The following is a 21,324-nucleotide window of genomic DNA, read 5'->3' as shown; positions in this document are numbered from 1 at the left end:
CTCTTCATTTGGTGAATTTACATTTTTTAAATAAAAAAAATATTTGTTTATAAATTCAAGGAATGAGGATGCATGAAATATATGATGTGTTTAAGTCTTAGTATGGTACCAATAAGCTAATAAATATTTTAAGTTAGTGATGCTACTACAAGCAAAGATATCTATGTACCTGCACTTGCATGAAGCCATCATAAAGAAGCTGGTCTCAAATTAAAGACAGATTACTTCAACAAATGCAAAATTTAGGAAATGGGTATTTATTTTTGAATTAACAATTCTTTATTGTGATCAAACTATGAATATTACTATTTCATTTTGAGACATATACTTAAGGATAAGTAAAAGTAATTAAAAAAAAATTGTCTTTTCCAATAGTCCTTAGGACTGTTTCAATGACACAGCTTTGTTGTATAGCTGTGATCATTACTTAACACAAAGATCTGTAGCAAGAATGAGGGGAGGCGGCAGAAGAAAAGGGAAAATAGAACACATCTCCTGTCCTAAATCTGGATCAAACCCAGAAGAAGAAGAATTCCTTAGAGGAACTTTGTCAGATTTAAGATTTCCTGGAGAATCACCTCTGCTAAAATATAGCACAGTTTCATAGATTCAACTAAAGTACTGTAATTATAACTGGGTCAACTTATTTTACACATTATAATCTTTATCTCCACTCTCTAAAAATACGTAATTCAATAAGTCTCTAAGAAGCTGCATAGCTTGCTAGCAGAGACTTAAGGAAAACATTGAGCTTATTAATTAAAATCTGAAATTACATTTTATAATAGCTTCAGTGTGTAGGTGGTCTAAGTATAACATTGAAAGAATGGAGATAGGAGGTTTCCTTGGCATAAATAAACAAGTTTGCCATAAAGTTTACCTGCTATGCCTTGATTTCATAAAATGTGCTACTCAATAATATTAGAATGTTGTTTTTTGCTTTTGTATTACTTGGACTAGTTATATTAAGGGCATTTCTGATTCTACCCTTACATTATTTTAGAAAGTGGGGCAAGGAACATTTCTTTTATAAGCTTTCAGCTTTCATTCTGTCAAAAATTATCAGAATTCAAAAGTAAAGAATTAAAAGTTTAAAATGGAATTGGAAGAAAAGAAAAAGTCCTCTGTACACTTTAAATCCTACCATCCCTTTCCCAAGCCTTTTCTTTAATTTGCTTATAGAGTTGTGGGGGGGGAAATGAGGATCATGAACATATTTTGTAAATCATAAAACTCTACATACTTTAACAAGGCATTATTAATTACATGCCAAGGGCATCAATTAACAGTTTATCCTCTTGTTTTTTTGTCACTTCTCCTATTTCATTTACTAGTTCTAAAAATCCAGTTTGATGTTTATGTTATAATTTTGTAAAACACCTTAGTGTTTACATGTGTCATGGAAAATAAATGTGGAATAACTTTGATCAGAAATGATGGCACACTCTTAATTAAGGCTCTCTTTCTACTTTTATTATTTAGTCATGATTTTCCAAGTTTAGCTAGCTTCTTCAATATAATAAAATGTTTATTTCTAATTGAAATAAAACATAAAGCTAATTGGAATGATGCTTTTATTTTTCTGATCTTTGCTATGTTTTATTTATCTTCCAGACATACTTAGGTATTAATGTGCTAACATTTCCTAACTTTTTAACCAATGCAAACTTTTCTAAGTTATTAGTCTATCCTCTTTCTCATATATTTCTTAAGGAATTCGCAATCATCTTTCCCTCTACTACAACTCAATAATCAAACACTTGGAACAGATTTAATGCAAAATGCTTGTTATATTTTTGAAAAATATTTTATGCATTTTATATTTATTTTTATGTGTCAGATGTTTTCTATAACAACTTTAGCAGCAATCTTGATAAAAAAATTTTATTAGTATGAGACAGCTATGTTTTATGCACAGTCTGCCTTGCATAGACTTTAGATAATTCAAAACTTATGTAACTCAAGACAGACCATGACAATATGGTGAATGTTGGCTCTTTGTATTTAGAATAGTGTAACTTAGCATTAACATAAACAATAGTTCACAATCATTCCTTATTCCTCAGCTTTGGAATTATGCTAATTTTAAAGACTTACATTTTCAGGATTCTCATATTTCAGCCTTTGTTGATGCAGTGAGATGTATTGACATATTTTTTCAAATTTATAAAATATGACATTCCCAAAGGAATATTCAAACATATAAAATGATACTATAAACAAATGAAATAAAATTGTATTTGACTATAAGAATAAGGTCTCTCTCTTAAAACTAAAAACATGGTGACATAAAACTACCTGAGATACTTCTTCATTTACAATTTCTAGTCACGATATAATATGTAGTAACAGACTAGGTATTCTGCTACAAACAACTACAAAAGTGACAAAAATGTTAGGAAACAAATTGTGATAGGTAACATAATGGCTCCTCAAAAATGTCTATACCTTAATCCCCAGAACCTGAGTATAGGTTACCTTACAGGACAAAAAAGGGAAGTTGCAGGTGTGAATAAGTCTATGCACCTTGAGAAGGGAGATTATCCTTCTGGATTACCTGGGTGGGCTCAATCTGATTATGTGAATCCTTAAACATGTAGAACGTTTCTAAACTGGGTTAGAAAGATAAGACAGAAAGAGAAGGAGAAGAGATGTGCTGTGAGAAGGAATCAATCCATTATTGCTGCCTTTGAAGGTGAAGGAGAGGAGCTATGAACCAAGAAATGCTAGCAACCTCCAGGACTGATGGAAAAGGCAAGGTGATGGATTATCCCCTAAACCTCCAGAACGAAACATGGTCTTATTGATATTTGATTTAGCCCAGAGAGACTCATATTAGACTTCTGACTTATAGAATTGTAAGACAATAAATTTGCATTGTTTAAGCCACTAAGTCAGTGGAATTTGTTACAGCAGCAATAGAATGTTAATATAGAATTTGCTGTCTAGCAGAGGGGTGCTGCTGTAAAAAACACCTAAAGGTGTAAAGTGGATTTGGAATTGGGCAGTGGTCAGACACTAGAAAAATGTTGAGGAACATGATGGAAAAGCATAAAATGACCTTGAAGAGACTGTTAGTAGAAATATGGATATTAATGGCTGCCAGTAAGGACTCAAAAGGAAGTGAGAGCACTGTGGAAAAGACCTAAATCACACTAGAGAAAGCCTAAATTACCACAAAATGACTGTTAGTCGTTATGTGGACATTAAAGGAATTTTTGGCGAAGTTCTAGAGGGAAGTGAATAACATCTAATTGGAAACTGAAGGAAAAAGGGTACTTATATAATGGCAGAAAACTTAGTAAAATTGTCGCCTGTGGATAGGAGAGAGCAGAATTTTTAAGCAATGAATTTAAGTATTTAGCTGAGATTTCCAAGCAAATGTAAAAGGTGAGTCCTATTTTTTTGTTTTTTTCTTGCTGTTTATAGTAAAATGCAAGATGAGATGAATTGAGGGTATAACTGTTAACATGGAACCAGAAGCTAATCATTTGGGATTTTCTCAGCCTATCCAGATAGGCAAAAAATGTTGAACTCAAAGGATTTGTTATCAAGAAAGAGTGCTTTCAAGAAAAAGCCAAGGCTTTGCTTAACTTTTTGCTCATAACTGAAAAATCAGAAGGCCAGAGTATTCAGTCATACAAGTAGCTCTTTGAAGAGATTGATGGTATGACTCATAGAACCTCTCAGCCATCTCAGAAGAAACCAGAAATAGAGAACGGATTATGCAGGAAAGATCTGTAGATGAGTCCCTTATCTAAAGGAGTGAATCCCCATGATATACATAGGAAACCTAAAAAGTTCTTGAGAATTTTATATCACCAGAAATACTGTTAGCTTGGACCAAACGAAACAATAACAGGTGAAAGAAAGTAGCCAGATTCTTCAAAATTCTATAGGCAAGAAACAAGCTGATAAAACTACTCAGCTGCAAACACAAGCTAAAAGGGTATCATAAAGGGTAGAGACGTGTACCTAGAGAGCAGAGTTGCAAGCTCAGTACAGAACTGCAAGCCACAGAGGATTATTCCCAACCTTTGAAGCCTAATGGATGTTGGATATTCCCAACCTAATGCTTAGTGGTTGCTGAAATTACTTGTGGTCATTGACTCCTTTTTTCCTTCAATTTTCTCCTTTTTTGAAATAGAATGTCTATAACTATTATCCTGGATCTGTCCCATCATTGTATTTGGGTAGATAACTTATTTCTGCCCACCTGCATTGGACTTCTGACCTACAGAATCTAAGATGATAAGTTTGCATTGTTTGATCCACTATTACACAGTTGTTTTCAGCCACTGGACAATAGTCAACCCATGACTACAATTCCTGAGAGAAGGAAAACACACAAAGTGAGGTCTACAATCTTCCAGGCTTCTCTGAGGGCAGTTTATTAACTAAAGTCCATGGAAGAGAACCCAACAGAACAGAGTGGTCTTGCTGAGCTGAAAAAGCAGAGTTCAGGTGGTTGGGATTACTGAGGTGGCCAGTGCAGTGTGCCTCAGAGAAGCAAGACATTTAGAGAAATCTGCAGCAGAAATCTGAATAGGTCCCCTACGTCTTTGGTGAATTACTAAGTTGGTGCCTGTACAGGGTGAAACTCCATGAGACCTAAGAGAGAACAGCTACAGGGATCTGTGCTCTGAATAGAAGTTTAGGAGGTCACATGTTTCTAGAAGATATTGTATTTATGATGATCCAGAACAAAGAGACATTGTTAAACACTCAATATCCAGTTGAAATACGGGAAAAGCTACATCTTAGGAGTTGTACTACTCTACCATTTGAGTTAGAGTTCTTCTACATGTGATTTTAGTAGCTTAAAAGCAAGACTTGAAAGTATCAAGCTACTTTGCTATAAACTGATTGCTTATCAGAATAAATTCAGCAATCTTTATAGGAAAGTAGTAATATCTAGATTCTTAATAATATAACATCTACACTGTTAAGCATAAAATAAAAACATAGATATTTGATATATAGAGCAGGAAAACACTGCTTATAACTGGAGAAAACATATCAATCAGTTGAAAAAGATCCAGATATGAAAAACATGATGGAATCAGCAGACAAGAACTTTGAAAAAAATAATCTAAAAGTGTTTAGAAATTTAGTGGAAAAGGTGGACACAATGAGTGAGTAAACTAGAAATACCAACTGAGAAGTGCATACTATTAAGCAAAGTGGAAATTCTAGAATCGAGCAATTCAGTTTATGAAATTTAACATTAAATTGGACGCTGCTGAAGAAAGGAACAGTGAATTTGAGGCAGGTCAATAGGAAGCATCCAAACTAAAGCACAGAAATAAAAAAGGTTAAAAAGATGAACAAAGCCTCAGTGACCTGTGAACAATAGTAAATATAATTAACTGAAGTCTCAGAAGCAGAAGATGCATTGGGGAAAAAAATATTTTAAAAGTCAATGGCTAAAAATTTTCAAATTTGTGGAAATTTTTCAATCCAAAGACTCAAAAAGCTCATTGTCCCCAAGCCTTATTAACATAAAGAATGCATGGGATATTATAGTTACTTTGCTTGAAAATAGAAGTAAAAATAAAAGCTTACATATAGCCAGAGGGCGAAAATAGACACATGGTATTTGTCCATCCTATTGCTCACATCAGTCTGGAGATTGTTATCACTTTCATAAAAAAATGCCATACTTCATTTCTTCACAGGATAATTATTACAAATAATTTAGGTAAGGTAATGCTTAGGGAGGAGATAGAGTGAAAAATTAATTTTTCCTCTAAGTTTCCTTGGTGGTTGTTTCGGTTTCAAAAGCCAAAGCGAATTCTTAGACATGGGCAAACTATGTTGGAAAGACAGAATCAGTCTCCAACAGATTAATTAGCAAGAGATTTTTCCCCACTGGCTGGAGACAGAGAGAAAGGAAGAGAAGAGAGCAGGATAGAAAAGAACAGAACAGGACGAGACAGGGCAGGACAGGACAGGACAGGATAAGATAAATATTTTGAGACATATTGAGAGTCATGGCAATTATTGGCCTTGTATCCTGCTGCTCAATTATGGTACCATGGAAATGTGTGGTATGTCAGGCCAAATCCCATATTTGGCATGTAAACAGCAATATAGTAATTTCCAAGCCCTATATACTCTATGGAAGCAGCAACAGGATGGTAGAAACTACAGGCGCGTGGAGGAGCAGAATGATGGACATTTTAGGAGTAGCCATGTGAGAGGCAGACCAAGCACCTGATGCTCCCAGCTACTGAACTTCCTCCGAAACATTTGAACTGTGTTAAACTCCGGACTGCAGCAACACTATGAAAACTAAGCCATGGATATCAAATGAAGTTAAATATCCTGTTATCCCAGCAGGTTGGCATTGGGGTGAGGGTGGCATGTCAAAAGAGAAATGAAATTGTTTAAACAAAAACGAAAAAAAATGGGCTGTTTCACACTTTAGTTGGTAAATGGATATTTCCGTTATCAGCACTAATATTTAATGAGAGTTTTATGTAAGTTTTTCAAGTAAGTTTTGTGCTAAGAACTTTGCATGCAATATCTCATTTAATCTTCACGATAATCTTTTCTATGAATTACGGGGCATTATTTTAAATTGCATAGTGTGTAAGGCAATCTTCAAAAATCATACCCATATATTTTAACCTGCATGAGACACTCAAGGCTTAGAATTGCAGTTCTGTCAGTCAGCTAAGCTGGTTTTTCTCTTTGTCAAAACTAATTACTGGGCTCTGCTGCCTCCTCAGCTGCACAGAGGTGAGCAAAAGCTAAGAGAACAAGAAAAACGTATCTTAAAAGTTCTCATCACATGAAAAAAAAGGTGTTACTGTGCATGGTGCTGGATGTTAACCAGGCTTATTGTGGTGACCACTTCACAATATATACAAGTATTGAATCATTACATTGTACACTAAGACTGTATAAAGATTATATGCCACTGTACCCCAATTAAAAAAATAAAGAAGCATATCAAGTCTACGGGATTCCTCAGGAGGAGAACCGCTTGCTGAGAAGGGCTAACGTGGGAGGAGAAAGCAGCATGCGTGGTGTTCATTGCATTCGTTCATCTTTATCTCATTTCTTCAGCCCAAATTGTTCTGTTCATGGGGGTGGACGCTTAAGACATTCTCTTCCCAAACATGCTCTTCGGGACACTGTTTCTACAGCATGTTAACAGGAGTAATGATAAGGGCCCCCAGGTCAGCCTCAGCTAAGGAAACAGTGCACAGGGCAAGTTTCAAGTCTGTGTGCGCAGGGCCAGAGAGGGAGCGGGAGGTCCTTTTTCTCAGGATTCAGTCTTTAACAACTGCAGGAACTCTCAGAGGTTTTAATTAATATTTCAGGGGAACTCTCCTAGGAGGAGGGTTTGTAGCATCTCTGGAACTTATGTGGCTATGGGTTTATCAAAATATTTAAAATATTATTTACTTGTGTGTGTATGTTTATGTGCATATGCATTTATATATTTACATATGTGTTATGTGATTGGTTGTTTGCTAGGTACCTCAAGGGAACAACTGTGATGGGATGTATTGTACAAAACATTGGTCTATAAAACAGCTTAAAAATCCTGTTCCCTCTGGGGCCATAACTGGACTAGTCTGATTCTTTTACTTTGCTCCTTACTTTTGTTTCTAGACATAAAGAGTAAGATCTTGGGTAACTGGTAGGGGTACCTGCCTTCCAACCTGAGCCTATCCTATCTTTGAGTGTCAGAAAATGGTTTGAACTTTCAACACGGGAGATCACTCTATGCTGACGCTGGTGTCTGTGAATTTCTCTGTGTGGTAGTTTTGCCTTTTTGACCTTAGGCAAGCCAGTTATCATTCTGCAGCTCAGCCTGCCCTTCTCAAAATGGCAATCTGATCTGGCATAAGCTAAAAACTCCCTTTTACATATATAATTCTTATATTTTAGAACATGAGGAGTTTAGAACAATTTTAAACTAAACTAGATCATCAGCCTGTTTAGTAGCCTCAGGATTTGTTATCAATAAATTAGCCTCCATGGTTAAGTTTTTAGGGGAAAAGCTTGTTTGCAACTCTTTGCAACTAATTAAAAATATGGAAATAGGATAATTAGAACAGCTGGCATGGCACCCAAAGCCCCACATTCAATTAACCCCAAATTCTTTTCAAGAAATGATACAAGAAGTTCTAAAAACGCCATTATCTGTAAAGCACATTCTTTTCCCCCTCTTGGTTTAGAAATGCATACCTCCTGCCCCTCCTCCACGGCCCTTAACTTTCAATTCTAATTCTCCAGATAATGGTAGGCGTCTTGCAGAAGTCCTATTACGGCTGCCCCATGATATTTTCCTGAGGCCATGTTTTTCTCCTGGTGCACACACTTACTAATTTGTGAAAGTATATGTCTTGCGAAGAATATCTAAAAGGGAACATAGGCATGTGGATCAATAGGAACCATAGCTTTAAAAAGAGACTGGTGGAAAACTACAGAAAATGTCAATACGAAAACCCTGATCAGCTATACACGATGCAGTTTAAGAAGTAAACTTTGCCTTAGGGCTCTCTAACCCAGCTATTCACAAACTGACAGGAAATGCCTGACCTGAGGGATATTATTATTATTTCAAACTTCTTTTTCCTGTATTCCCAAAGTCTACAACATCTCTATTTCACTGACCGCTTCGAATAAAATCATTTTTTTGGTGACTATGTATTTTCTAGAAAGTAATAAATTGTGCCCAGAGGGAAAAAATGGATTTTATTTTAAATGTTGTCTGAAGGTTACAATCTTATTAGAAGTCCGTGAATTTGAGAAATGTTAACTATGCAAAGGATGGCGGCTCCTGTATTATGCAGAATTCTGACATCAAGTTAACTGGTGTCTTTCTGCAAATATTTCTATTCAGAAATAACCACCAAATGCAATTTTATTTACTGAACACATCATTATTGGTTCTAAGCATGTTTGATATGCTTTCTGATTCATAATTTATTAGTTTTTATAAATGACCTATTGGTGATTGAAAAGAATGTGAACTGATAAAATATAATATGCAATTTTATGCATGTTTTTCTTTTTGCCAAAAAGTGGTATCCTAGTTCTAATGGTATACATAATTTCTGTGTTTAACATTTGGTTCAACTGAATACAGGTGACTGATGTTTGGTGGTATTTTGAAGTCGGCCCCTAACTTGGAGATATTTTAGCATTATCCCGTCTTTTGTATTGAGAAAAGTCTAAAGCAATAGCTATAGCTGATAATATTTTCCTATATAATTCTGTCATTTTTCATTTAACTCCTGAGCTTTGTTCCCATAATTCCAACCTTGAGCAATGGACTTTGAGATGAATTATGTATTAGTAAAAGAAAGTATACATACAACCCAAGTTGTAATGACACATGGCTTATTTTTATATTATTATGCAGTGAAATGAAATCCTAGGGTAAGTAACTTTAAATAGTATGTGCTATATTCCACAGCTGCTCAGGACGTTGGTTTGTCAGAAAAGAGGTGGATACTTTATATGGCAATTAGTGCCTCCTTGTACACTACTTATTCTGTATTTGTAATAGCTCCCTTGCCTGTCTCTTTGGAATATGATACAGCACTTTGGGTAATCAAAAAGATGAACAATAATAGCAAATAGGAATACTTAATACACAAAAGAGAGACCACAGAGGGTATTAAAAATATATTATTATGAAAACCTATCAAATAGCATCATAGGTCCCACCTACGGGTTAGAAAGAAGAATGGTACCTGGCCATGTTTTTTTCCAAGGATGACATTTCCAAATATGAGTATTGTATAGTGTACTTTAAAGTATAAGTACTTTAGGGTAACTAATATAGGGAAGTAAATGATCCCTTATTGTGCACCTATTTGCTATTCTCATGATTTTAGCTTAGGGAGACTGGATAGTCTGTGGTTCACATATTTTTTGAAATATTAATCTCATATTTTATTAGTGAAACAGAATTATAAAGAAAATACTTGAGTATCATTAATGAGGTCTCACTTCATTGAATACGTATCATTCTAATTTAGCTTCTCTGAAATGGTAAGATAATGGCAGACCATATGATACCATACCTACTTCTTGGGCAGAAGAAATGAATAAAATATATAGTCAAGGAAATTTAAAATAATGTGAGAGATGTCATTGTGAGGTTATGAGAGCTCAGGTAAGCATACGCTGTGGCCATGAATTAATTAGATGGCTTGGACCTCTGCAGACTAGTATTAACTGTATATGGAGTGAAACCATCATTAGCAATCAAGAAGAGACTTCACATATAGCTAACATTTGAAAAATGCTCTTAAAGCTATGGATTAAACAAGCAAACAAACAGACATTGTCATATTTATATATTTCTAGTCTATGACTTTTACAAGCTCCTGACAAATCTGATTTCTAAATGCCCGTAAATTGTAGAAAATAGTATTTTTTCTGTTTTGTTTTTTGTGGGTTTTTTTTTGCAAAATATCTTTAACTCAAAACAATTCAGAAAAAGTGACAGAAGTAAGAACTATTAGTTTTGCAATTTTATTATGCAAATTGAAAAACCCATTCATTGTGGTATTCAAGCATACTGTGATATTTGCATTTTAAAATTTAATTTGCATTTATATTTGAGCCAAAATATCTGTGCTCATAACATTGATGAATAAAGTAAATTTTGGTATCAAATTGGTTTAAAAATATTTTTTAAAATATCTGAAAAATAAGACAGAATTTTATTTTTTAATTTCATTTTTCCATTTTAAAAAGTTTATTGGTGTGACATTGGTTAATAAAATTATATAGGTTTCAGGTGTACAATTCTATAATACATCATCTGTATGTGGTATTGTGTGTTCACAACCCGAAGTTATGTCTCCTTCCATTACCATTCATTCTTCCAACCCTTTCACTCATCTACTACCCCCCCAACTCCCTTTCCCTCTGTTGTCTCTGTCTATGAGCTTTGTGGGGTTTTTTTTTATTAATGCCTTCACCTTTTTTACCCGGCCCCTCAACCACCTTCCCCTCTGATAGCTGGCAGTGTGTTCTCTGTATCTATGAGTCTGTTTCTATTTTGTTTGTTGGTTTATTTTGTTCATTAGATTCCACATATAAGTGAAATCATATGGTACTTGTTTTTCTCTGACTGGCTTATTTCACTTAGTATAATACTCTCCAGGTCCATCCATGCTGTTGCAAAAGGTAAAGTTTCCTTCTTTTCTAGGCTGAGTAGCATTTCAGTGTGTAAATGTGCCACCATTTTAATCCACTTATCTACTGATGGCACTTGGGCTGCTCCCAAATCTCAGCTACTGCAAATAATGCTGTGATGAACATAGGGGTGCACGTATTCTTTTGAATCAGTATTTCGGGTTTCTTTGTATATGTTCCCAGAAATGGAATTGCTGGGTGATAAGGCATTCCCATATTTAAGGTCCACTAGGCAAATCATGGACCCAAGAAGAATGATTTGGGAGTCCTTGGTGTCCTACCATGCTTGATCGCCTACCATGCTTCTTTCTCCACCAGTGTCTTCTCAGAGTTCTTGACCTGGAATTTAACTCTGTCTCCTTTGTTCTCTCTCAAGACTTTCCTTCTGAAAGTACGCCATGCCTCCTATCTGAAAGTTTCCATACTTTCCCAGATTACCTGACTAGGGTAACACAGTATTTAAGGTGCAGCTCAATAGCACAACAACTAATCTACATCTTCATTTATTTCCTTTGGCTCAAAAAGGAAGGCAATTTCTTGGTGCCTCACACCTGCCAACTTCCTTTTGTTGCCAAGTTATGGATGCAGCCTTGCCTATCCAACTTCTCTAGGACTGAATGTCAGAAGAATCTAGACTATTTGAAAAATCCTCTGAGAAAGTACCACTGTTATTGTAACTTGTGCCTGAAGTGATTCTCTTTACTCCTGGCCTCTTTTGTCTTCTCCAGGTAATAGGGTTTGGGGCACAAGCTACAGAGCATATTGTGATTCTATGTGAAAGACTAGAGGAGGCATCCTCACATTGAATCTGCCACTCTCTGTACGATAAGGATTAACATATGTGCACCCTTGGTTTTTCTGCTCACATTTGGTGATATCTACCTCCAAACTGACATTTTCTTTTGCCTGGCCCCATCCTTAGGGTGGGCATAGCTTTTTTTCTCAATTTTCAAACCAGATTACCCCATTTCCAGTACCAAAATCTTTGTTGGGTGGAGCTGACAGAGAACACAAAAGTGATAAACTAACTTACACTACAACAGTAATTCATTTTTAAATTCTATTTCCTAACCACTTTATTGGGTCAAGAAAATTGTAAGTTCTCCCAAGACATGCACCATGTGCATATTTATGTGTGCCAAGGGGTCATTATTGCTGCCTGGGTAGTGAATTTATAGATTCCTGATAAGCCTTACAAGCCTCAGCAGCACCGGGCCCTGAATTTATGGCTTATGGCTCTCTAGAAGGATTGGCAGGCAATTTGGGCCACATATACATGTCCTGTTTTACAAGGCTAGACATAGCAGAGACAGCTATGGTCATCAGTAACTGCCACTGTTGCATCCAATAGTGACTAGAGCTGGAGAGTTTATTTACTGTCTTATATTGAATATTTCTTGTGTCAACATATGATTTGCTTCAACTGTAATATGGTATGAATGGAATTCCCTGCTATTTTGGTTTTCCTTGGTCTTTTTATTTATTTTATTTTTTTAGCAATGCAGAATGTCTCAAAGGTTGACAATCAGGTTTTGTCTCATATTATGCTTTTTGTATACAATGATACTAGAGGGATAACACCTAGGATAAGTTCTCAGTATCAAGTATGGAAACAACAGCAGTGGGGAAGCAGAGGCACTATCTCAAGTCTTTTTTGCTTAAATAGCAGATATGACATTGTCTCAGGACAATATAGTCATACCAGAGGTTTTTAGATTTTTAATTACTCAAAAAATATGGTTTAAATCAGTTGGTTTCAGAGCAGAGCAGAGGGGCATGAACTTAAAGACCTTGGTATTATTGCAAGGAATACATGCAAAAATCCATATGCACATTAATTGTTTTCTTAGACTGAAGGAATATTAGGTCTTACATATATGTAAATTACAGTTTTTCAAATACAAATAGATGTTATTGGGGTTAAATTATAAACATACTTAAAAGTATTATACAAATATAGATAATGGTCAACTATTGTCATGATTATTACTGCTTGTCAAATTATTTTTATGTGGGAATCTGCAAATGTTTTGATTTTAAGAGGGTCTTCATTCTGAGAAAATTTGCAATTCCACCCCAAAGTAAAATATGTACACCTATCCTTATCGGTAATGGATGAAGCAAACATAGGGTCATTATTTCTTTTTTCTTTGCTACTAATATCTTCTACTTGAAAATATCAACTTTGAATACTACTCTTATTCACCTACCATTTCAAGTGACTAGTTACTGAGGAGCAATTTTATGCCTAAAACTATAAAAATAGCTTTATACACATCATACTATTTATGCCTCACAACAACCCCATGAAGTTTTATTTCCCCCTTTTATAGAGGAGGAAACTGAGACTTAGAGAGATGTAATTTGACATAGATTACAAAGTCTTATTACGTGACAGAGTATACATTAAGCCATGCCAGAGTCATTTAATACCTCTGCTGCATGCAGGCAACCAAAAGAAAATCAACTTTCCAAGCAATGCTGGAGAGACAAGTATCAGGAATTCTAAATAATCTTTTATTAAACAAGAAATTAACTTACCAGTAATGGGTCAATTTTCCCTAACTGCTTATAATATTTTTTGAAATAATATTTATAATTCTATATAATTCTAACATGTTATTCGATGTCAAATAGTTTTATGATCACAATTCTTGTTCAGGAGATCTTCCTACCAAAAAACATCAATAAAAATCTGCAAACTAATTTGGGTGATTTTTAGAATGTCCTTTAGCTATAATGATCAAAAATATTTCAGGGTCAGCCCTGGCTGGGTAGCTCAGTTGGTTAGAGTGTTGTCCTGATACTCCAAAGTTGTGGGCTCAATCCCCGCACAGGGCACACACAAGAATCAACCAATGAATGCATAAATTAGTGGAACAACAAATCCATGTTTCTCTTTCTCTCTCTGCCCCTCCCTCCCTCCTTCCCCTTTCGCTCTAAAATCAATCAGTCAATCAATCAATAAAAATATACAACAATAACAAAATAATTCAGGGTCAAGAGGATTCTGGATTTTTCCTTGCTTTGCTTTGCTTTTTTTTTTAACCACTCAGGTTACCACTAGATGAGCAGTAGAAACATTGCATAGATTTCTGTCATCTCCAAGCAAATCCATTTTTATGTATCTTGCATCATTTGCATGACCGGTATTTTTATTTTTAAAAATGACATTTTATTCACTACTTTCCAGAGAGTTGCCTAAATATAAAACTGGTAATATTTTAAAAGGAGAAATTCCACTGATATTTTTCTAAAAGGTAGCTATAATCACAAAAATATTGACTTTTATTTATTTATTTAATATATATTGATTTCAAAGAGAGGAAAGGAGAGGGAGAGAGAGATAGAAACATCAATGATGAGAGAGTCATTGATAGGCTACCTAGCCCGCAACCCGGGCATGTGCCCTGACCGGGAATCGAACCCCAATCTCCTGGACCCTAGGTCGATGCTCACCCGCTGAGCCATGCCCAGCTGGGCAAAAATTATTGATTTTAAATAAACCTTTTGTTTTGGAATAGTTTTAGATTTACAGAAAAGTTTTAAAGAGAGCTCCTAAATACCTACACACCCAGTTTATATTACTATTTGCATCTTACATTAGTGGTACATTTGTCACAACTAATAAACACTCATATGTTTTTTATTAACTAAAGTCCATATTATTCGGATTACCTTATTTTTTCCCTAATGCTCTTTTTATGTTTTAGAATCCCATCTAGAATATCTTATTACATTTAGTTGTCACGTTTCCTTTGGCTCCTCTTGTCTGTGACAGTTTCCCTGATTTTCCTTCTTTTTGATGACTTAATAGTTCAGGAGCAGTGGTTAGGTATTTTGTAAAATGTCCTTTAATTAGGATTTGCCTGATGTTTTACTCATGATTAGACTGGGATTATGAGTTTTGGGGGAGGAATTCCAGAGACAAAATACCACCTGCATCACATCATATTAAGGGAATATTCTGTTAACATCTTTTATCACTGTTTTTTACTTTAACCACCTGGTTCTGATAGTGTGTTGATCAGGTGTATCCATTCCAAATTTTTTTCTCTCTGCTTTTCATACTTTTCTAAATGTAGACCAACACCAAGTTTTAAATGTAAAAAATATAATTTTCAGAGATTGTCTGTGGACTATAAAATTTATGCAGTTTTATTTCCCAGAAACAAAAGTTTAATCTTTTGAATGGATCAAGAAACAACATTAGCTAAAAGAGTCAATATTTTGGTGAACTGCCCGAACCCTCCAATAGGATATGTAGTGGTTATTTAAAAATATTAATTTATTTCCCATATTTCTACAAAAATATTTGCATGTAGGGAAAATCTGTGTTGTTTCACCAAACAAACCTACTTTCGAGGCAAGGGATTAAAAAGTAGAGAGATTTATGTTCTCTGCTATGTATGTATTATACCAGAAAGAGTGCTACCATCATACTGAGCTGCCCTCTTCAGACTGAATAACTCTTGCTTTTTGTTTTTTTCTATTTAAAAATAAAAACAAAAGAGAAAATAACAAGTGTGTATATATATATATATATATATATATATATATATATATATATATATATAAAACCAGGACAGAGGTTATTATTAAAAACATAAAAGAGAATAAAGATGAATCTAATAATTTATAAGAAATCCATTGTTACGACAGTAATTGTTCCTTCTTGCATGCCTAAAATAAAGACTGTATTTCCCAACTTTCTTTGCTGTTGGTTATGCCTTTGTCCTCAAGTTCTGACTAAAGTGATGTCAGATCAAGTTATATGTGTCAGCTTCTCGGACCTGTCTTTAAGAGATAGTTAGTGTATATTTTTTTATTCCCTCTTTTTTAGCCTTTCCTTTTCTCTGCTGACTTGAAAGCAGATGTATATGGCTAAATGTGGCAAGCCACAGCCCTGAAATAATTCTCCAAACTTTTACATGAGATAGAAATAAACTTTTATATTTTTAAAGCCACTGTCATTTTCAAATTTTCTGCCACTTTTAGCCAAACCCAATTTTAATTAATACAATAATTTTCTCAGCCCATGCTCTTACTTTTAGCAAATAATATTTATAGCTAAAATTTATTGAATGTTTTCTTTTTTCCAGGCCCTGGTCTACATGATTTACATGTATTAACTCATTTAAAATTTACAATAACCGTGAAGCACTTTAAGCTTAATTTACAGATATGCAAACTGAAGTTCATAAACTAAATAAACTGTCTCAAAGATCAAAGAGCTGTTCCGTAGCAAAGCTAGGATTTAAATTCAGTTCATCTGGCTTCAGACCCAGTACTCTGAAGAACCTGAAATCTTTGGATGAGATTCAAGACTTTTTTTCAGACTATCAGAATAAGAACTAATTTTATATTACACAAAAGTTTAAGATTTAAATACTCTCACCTGGCCAGTGTGGCTCAGCAGTTGCACACCATCCTATGATCCTGGTGTTCGAGGTTCAATTCCCAGTCAGGGCACAGGCCAGGGTTGTGGGCTAGATGCCTAGGAGGCAGCTGATCAGTGACTCTCTCATCATTGATGTTTCTCTCTCTCTCTCTCCCTCTCCCTTCTTCTCTCTGAAATCAATAAAGATGTATTTTTTTAAAAAAGATTTGAATACTCTCAATAAATAAAAAGGTAACATAGCATGAAGTTTAATAACATGGGTCCTGGAAATAGACCACTTAGATGTTAAGCTTGTCTAATTATGTGTAATCTTGGTCAAATCTTTTAGTCTCTCTTAGCTTTGGTGCTTCATGAATTTGGTGATTGATAACAATAGTACCACATAGCATTTTTATACTGAGGAGTTAAAAAGTACAATTAATGTAAAGTAGTTATCACTGTGCCAGAACCAGTGTTAGCTTTCAAAAATAAATATAAATTATATGGTAATTCCTAAAAAAAAAGCCATAAACAGAAAAAAATCTACCATTAAATTTGTAAGTTTGAGTATTAAAATTTTTTTAAAATTTGAATTATTTTACTTTTTTCTAGAATCCATTTCTAATTACACGATTTTGTTAGTCCCCTTTGCCCTATTTGCTCCTTAGGAAGATACATATTTTATTCTTCAAATGGCAAACAATTACTTTGCTATGATCCTTTTAAAAAAATAAGAGTGTGCTGCTTCTGACTTGGCAGTTTATGATAATGGCCTAATGAGATATAATATATAGAATGTGACAAGTGTCAGACATGAAGTAATTTGTAATTTGAAACAGTAGAAATTGCAATTCAAAGATCTTATATAATTTTATTCTCTAAACATGAGAACATTTAAACATGGCAGGTGTGCCCATGAGACTCTTGCTGTGTAACTATTAGGCAAGAGGTTACCAGTATATTTTCTTCAATTTTATTTTTTTATATGCTTACTCATTTATATTTCTAAATTGAACATGACAATCTATTGATTTTCCGTTAGCATCTACTAGAATTGCTACAATTAAACCAAGAAGATTTAGGTAAAGTGCTCACAATAGTCTAAAACCATAGTGACAACACACCTCATGCACACTGAATGCTTACTGTGCACTTTACACTCTTCTTGTGTCTCTCATGCATTAATTTATTTAATTCTTCTCATTACCCTTGAGATAGAAAACTATTATCCCTACTTTACAGATGAGAAAACCAAAGTGGCAGAGCTGGAATTTAAACCCAAGCATCTGGCTTCTCGAACCTGCCTTCAGCCATTATGCTACATTGTTTCTCAATGTCTAAAATATAAGGCCAAAATAAAATTTTAAAAAATAACTAAGAGAATAATTTTGGAGTCTGATTCTCTATAATTTAGCCTTAATGCAGCAGAGGTATTGTGTTGGGCTCTTGTTTCAAAGAAAACAAAATCGATAAGCAAACTTTACAGTGGTAAAAGCCCATATAAATGTGAATTTACCTCTGAATAATGTTCAGCATTTTAATTGTACATTTCATTAATTATTTGTAATATACTCTACCCTGTGTGTCTTGCATAACTCAACAGGAAAAATTCCATCATTCAGGAGCTTTTGCCTTCAAATCAGAGGTATAATCAAAAGTCAACAAATCAATATTATCATCCATCCAATGTTATCAATCCTTTAGAGTAAAAATAGATGGAGTCTATTCCTCTTTGAAATGGTAATCTAAATACAGAGATTTCATGCTAGTTACTTCCTCCTACCAGTCTCAAAATATAAATGCTCTTTAAGTCTGAGCTGCAGATGAGCTTATAAGAGAACTCAAGAAATGAAGTTTTTATCAAGCTATTTCTGGAATTATAAAATGCATCAGTGCACAACCACAGAACAGTAGTATTTCAACATTAATCATGCAACATGATTATTAGTATTTAAAAATACCCTGATCTCTATTGTTAACCTTTGAAATGTAATGCTGTTTCAGAGAAGCACAATGCAGATAGAAACAATGTATTTGGGATTAAAATCAAAAGTATACTCTTTGGTAAAGGTGCATGATTTTGAACATTCTAATTGTTTTCTTAGCAAAAATTTAGTCTTCCTAACAGTCTTTATCTAGGAATGATTGAAAATTCAAAAAACCAAAAATGGAATTGTGACCAAAAACCCTTTAGGATCTTTTTTTGCATTACTGACAATATTCATAAATATAGAGCCACTGTTTTTAATTATTAAGTAGTTCAATAATTAATTTTGAATACTTTGGATGCATATAACATTTCTCATGCTAAAGAGATTGCAGAGATTAATGAGACATAGTCTATACTTCAGGACTCAGTTTCTTAATAATACGAGGGGTTGTTATAGTGAAAAAACTTTCCTCATTCCAGCATTTTACATGCTGGGTTATAACCATCTATTTATGTTTATGTTTCTCTTATAAAATATCCACAACACTGTATTTTCTTCCTTTTTGCATCCCTAGCAACAAACTCTCAGCCTGGCACAAGAGAAATGAGGATTTGGTTTGGCAAAGGAAGCAGACACCAGGACATGAGAGTAGACAGCCTGCTCAGAGAACAGTAACTACCCCATAGGTCTGGAACTAACACGGTCGACATCTGGAAAGGTGTTAAACAGAAGCCACCTCGGTAAGAGCCAAATAAAATATTTTAGTAAAATGCTAAGTATTTTAAAAATTATTTCACCTCTCACAGAATATTTTTCTCACAGAAGATGCTGATTGTGTTATAAAATACCAGTGGGTTTGTGAGGAACAAACAGCCCTGTGGGTTTAGTCCCCAGATCTAAGAGAACATCCTTTCCTTCTGTTACACTGAAGGAGGTGGCCCACCTTCCTACATCAGCCATACTCAGAATCCGATGTTCTTTTCCACATTGTATCAACCCGGAGCACTCTCTTTATCTCTGGGGTTTTGTCTTTCTACACGCACCTTCCTATGAAATCTACACATGCTAAGTCTCTCCCGTTCTAAACATAGAAAGTGTCCCTCGGTGACTCGCTCTAGGAATCCAGGTGCTGCCTCTTCTGTTCCCTTTCGTAGCAACTTAAGGGTCATTTAAAAATGTTTTTCTTCCTTTTTTCCACTTCGCACTCACTTTCCAACCCATTCCATTTTAGACCCTCATTCCTCCACTCAAAGTGTTCTCATTAAAAGCACCAATGTTCTCTGTCATGGAATAAAAGATGCTTCTTAGATACTGTATAGCCTATAAGCATAATTGTACCCTACTTCTCCTTCCTTAAAAAGCTCTATTTATGTTAAATAGTATCCTTGTTTCTATGTCTCCTCCTCCTTTACCCTCCCGTCAGATTCTCTGTGAGCCTTTTCTTATAGACTCTTCCATAGCAATCCCATTCAGGCCAAAGGCTTCCATTACTGTCTCCATGCCGACAACTCCCACGCTGCTATTTTCACTTCAGACCTCTTTACTGGGCTTCAGATTGTCATATTTGACTGTTTATTTGATATTTCCAATTATATATCATTTCAAAAGCCCCATCTAACTGTTTAAACTAGAAATCTATGACTCACGCTTAACTCCACAGACTTTTATTCCCACTAAAAAAACTAAAAGCTGTGCTGTTGTTTTTTTAAAAAAATATTTCCAGCACTTTGTGTTTTGTCTTTTTCTTACATTTTAATTTTCATTGTGGTAAAATGTACATAACCTAAAATGTACCACTTTAACAATTTTTAAGGGTACACTACAGTGGCATTAAGAGCACTCACATTGTTGTGCCACTACTTTCCATCTACTGAAACTTGAGTATTTCTTCAGAAACCATTGTTTTTTTCCATGTTCACTGCTACCATACTATATTATTGCTGTTGCTTCTTAAATGATATCTCCATATCCATACTTCATATTTTAATCCAATCTTCATATTTTAGACTGACCTTTGAAAAAGCTCTAGTGTGTATAGATTCCACCGTGTCTAAGGAAAAGATCAATGGGTGAAGCAAGTCTTCCCTAGCTTTATTTTCCACCACTCTCCTTTTGCTTAATGTGCTTCACTGTTCCGTTTAAAAATCCTTTAACCTTTCAGATGAGCTGTGCTTGCTCTCACCGTCCCTGGCAGGTGTGCGCCTGCTATTCCATCTCTTGGAATGCTCTTGCTGTGCCACCTCCCTCATGCCCGTCTAAGCCATACTCCTAGTCAGTCTAGGACACCTTCCCAGCTAGTCCAGTGTAGGTTATGCCCCCTTGTTGCCTGATCCAGCACCACTGCCAAATCTTGATTTTTATCACTCAGTGCCCTTACAGCTACGTGATCAATCTTTTTTCCATTACATTTTAATCTATCAGAAGATAACTGAGACTTAATAAATATTTGTTGGATGTGTGAAATATTTCAAATATTCATTGAATGTGCTCTATGTTCCACACACTGCCTTCTCTGCTAGTGATGCAGCAATGAGCCAGAACAAAGCCATTACTCTCTTGGAGATGCCATGCTAGTAAGATGAGATTGATAATAAAACAACATAAATAAATTCATATAAGTTGATAATGTGCTAAGAAGAAAATTAAAGCAGGGATGGGGAGAGTAACTGGCATGCTAGTTTAGACAGATTAAAGTCTTCTTGATAAGGTTGCTTGATCAGAGACCTCAGTGGCATGAGGTGCCATGATGGGTATCCAAGGGAAGAGTAATTCAGAAAGAGGGATTTTCAAGTGGCACAAAGCAGTGGTTGCCTGGCTTAGTCAAGGAGGAAGGCTAGT

The sequence above is a fragment of the Miniopterus natalensis genome, chromosome 2, assembly GCF_054644295.1.
Source record: "Miniopterus natalensis isolate mMinNat1 chromosome 2, mMinNat1.hap1, whole genome shotgun sequence".
Classification (NCBI taxonomy): domain Eukaryota; kingdom Metazoa; phylum Chordata; class Mammalia; order Chiroptera; family Miniopteridae; genus Miniopterus; species Miniopterus natalensis.
Note: the sequence above shows the minus strand (reverse complement) of the source record.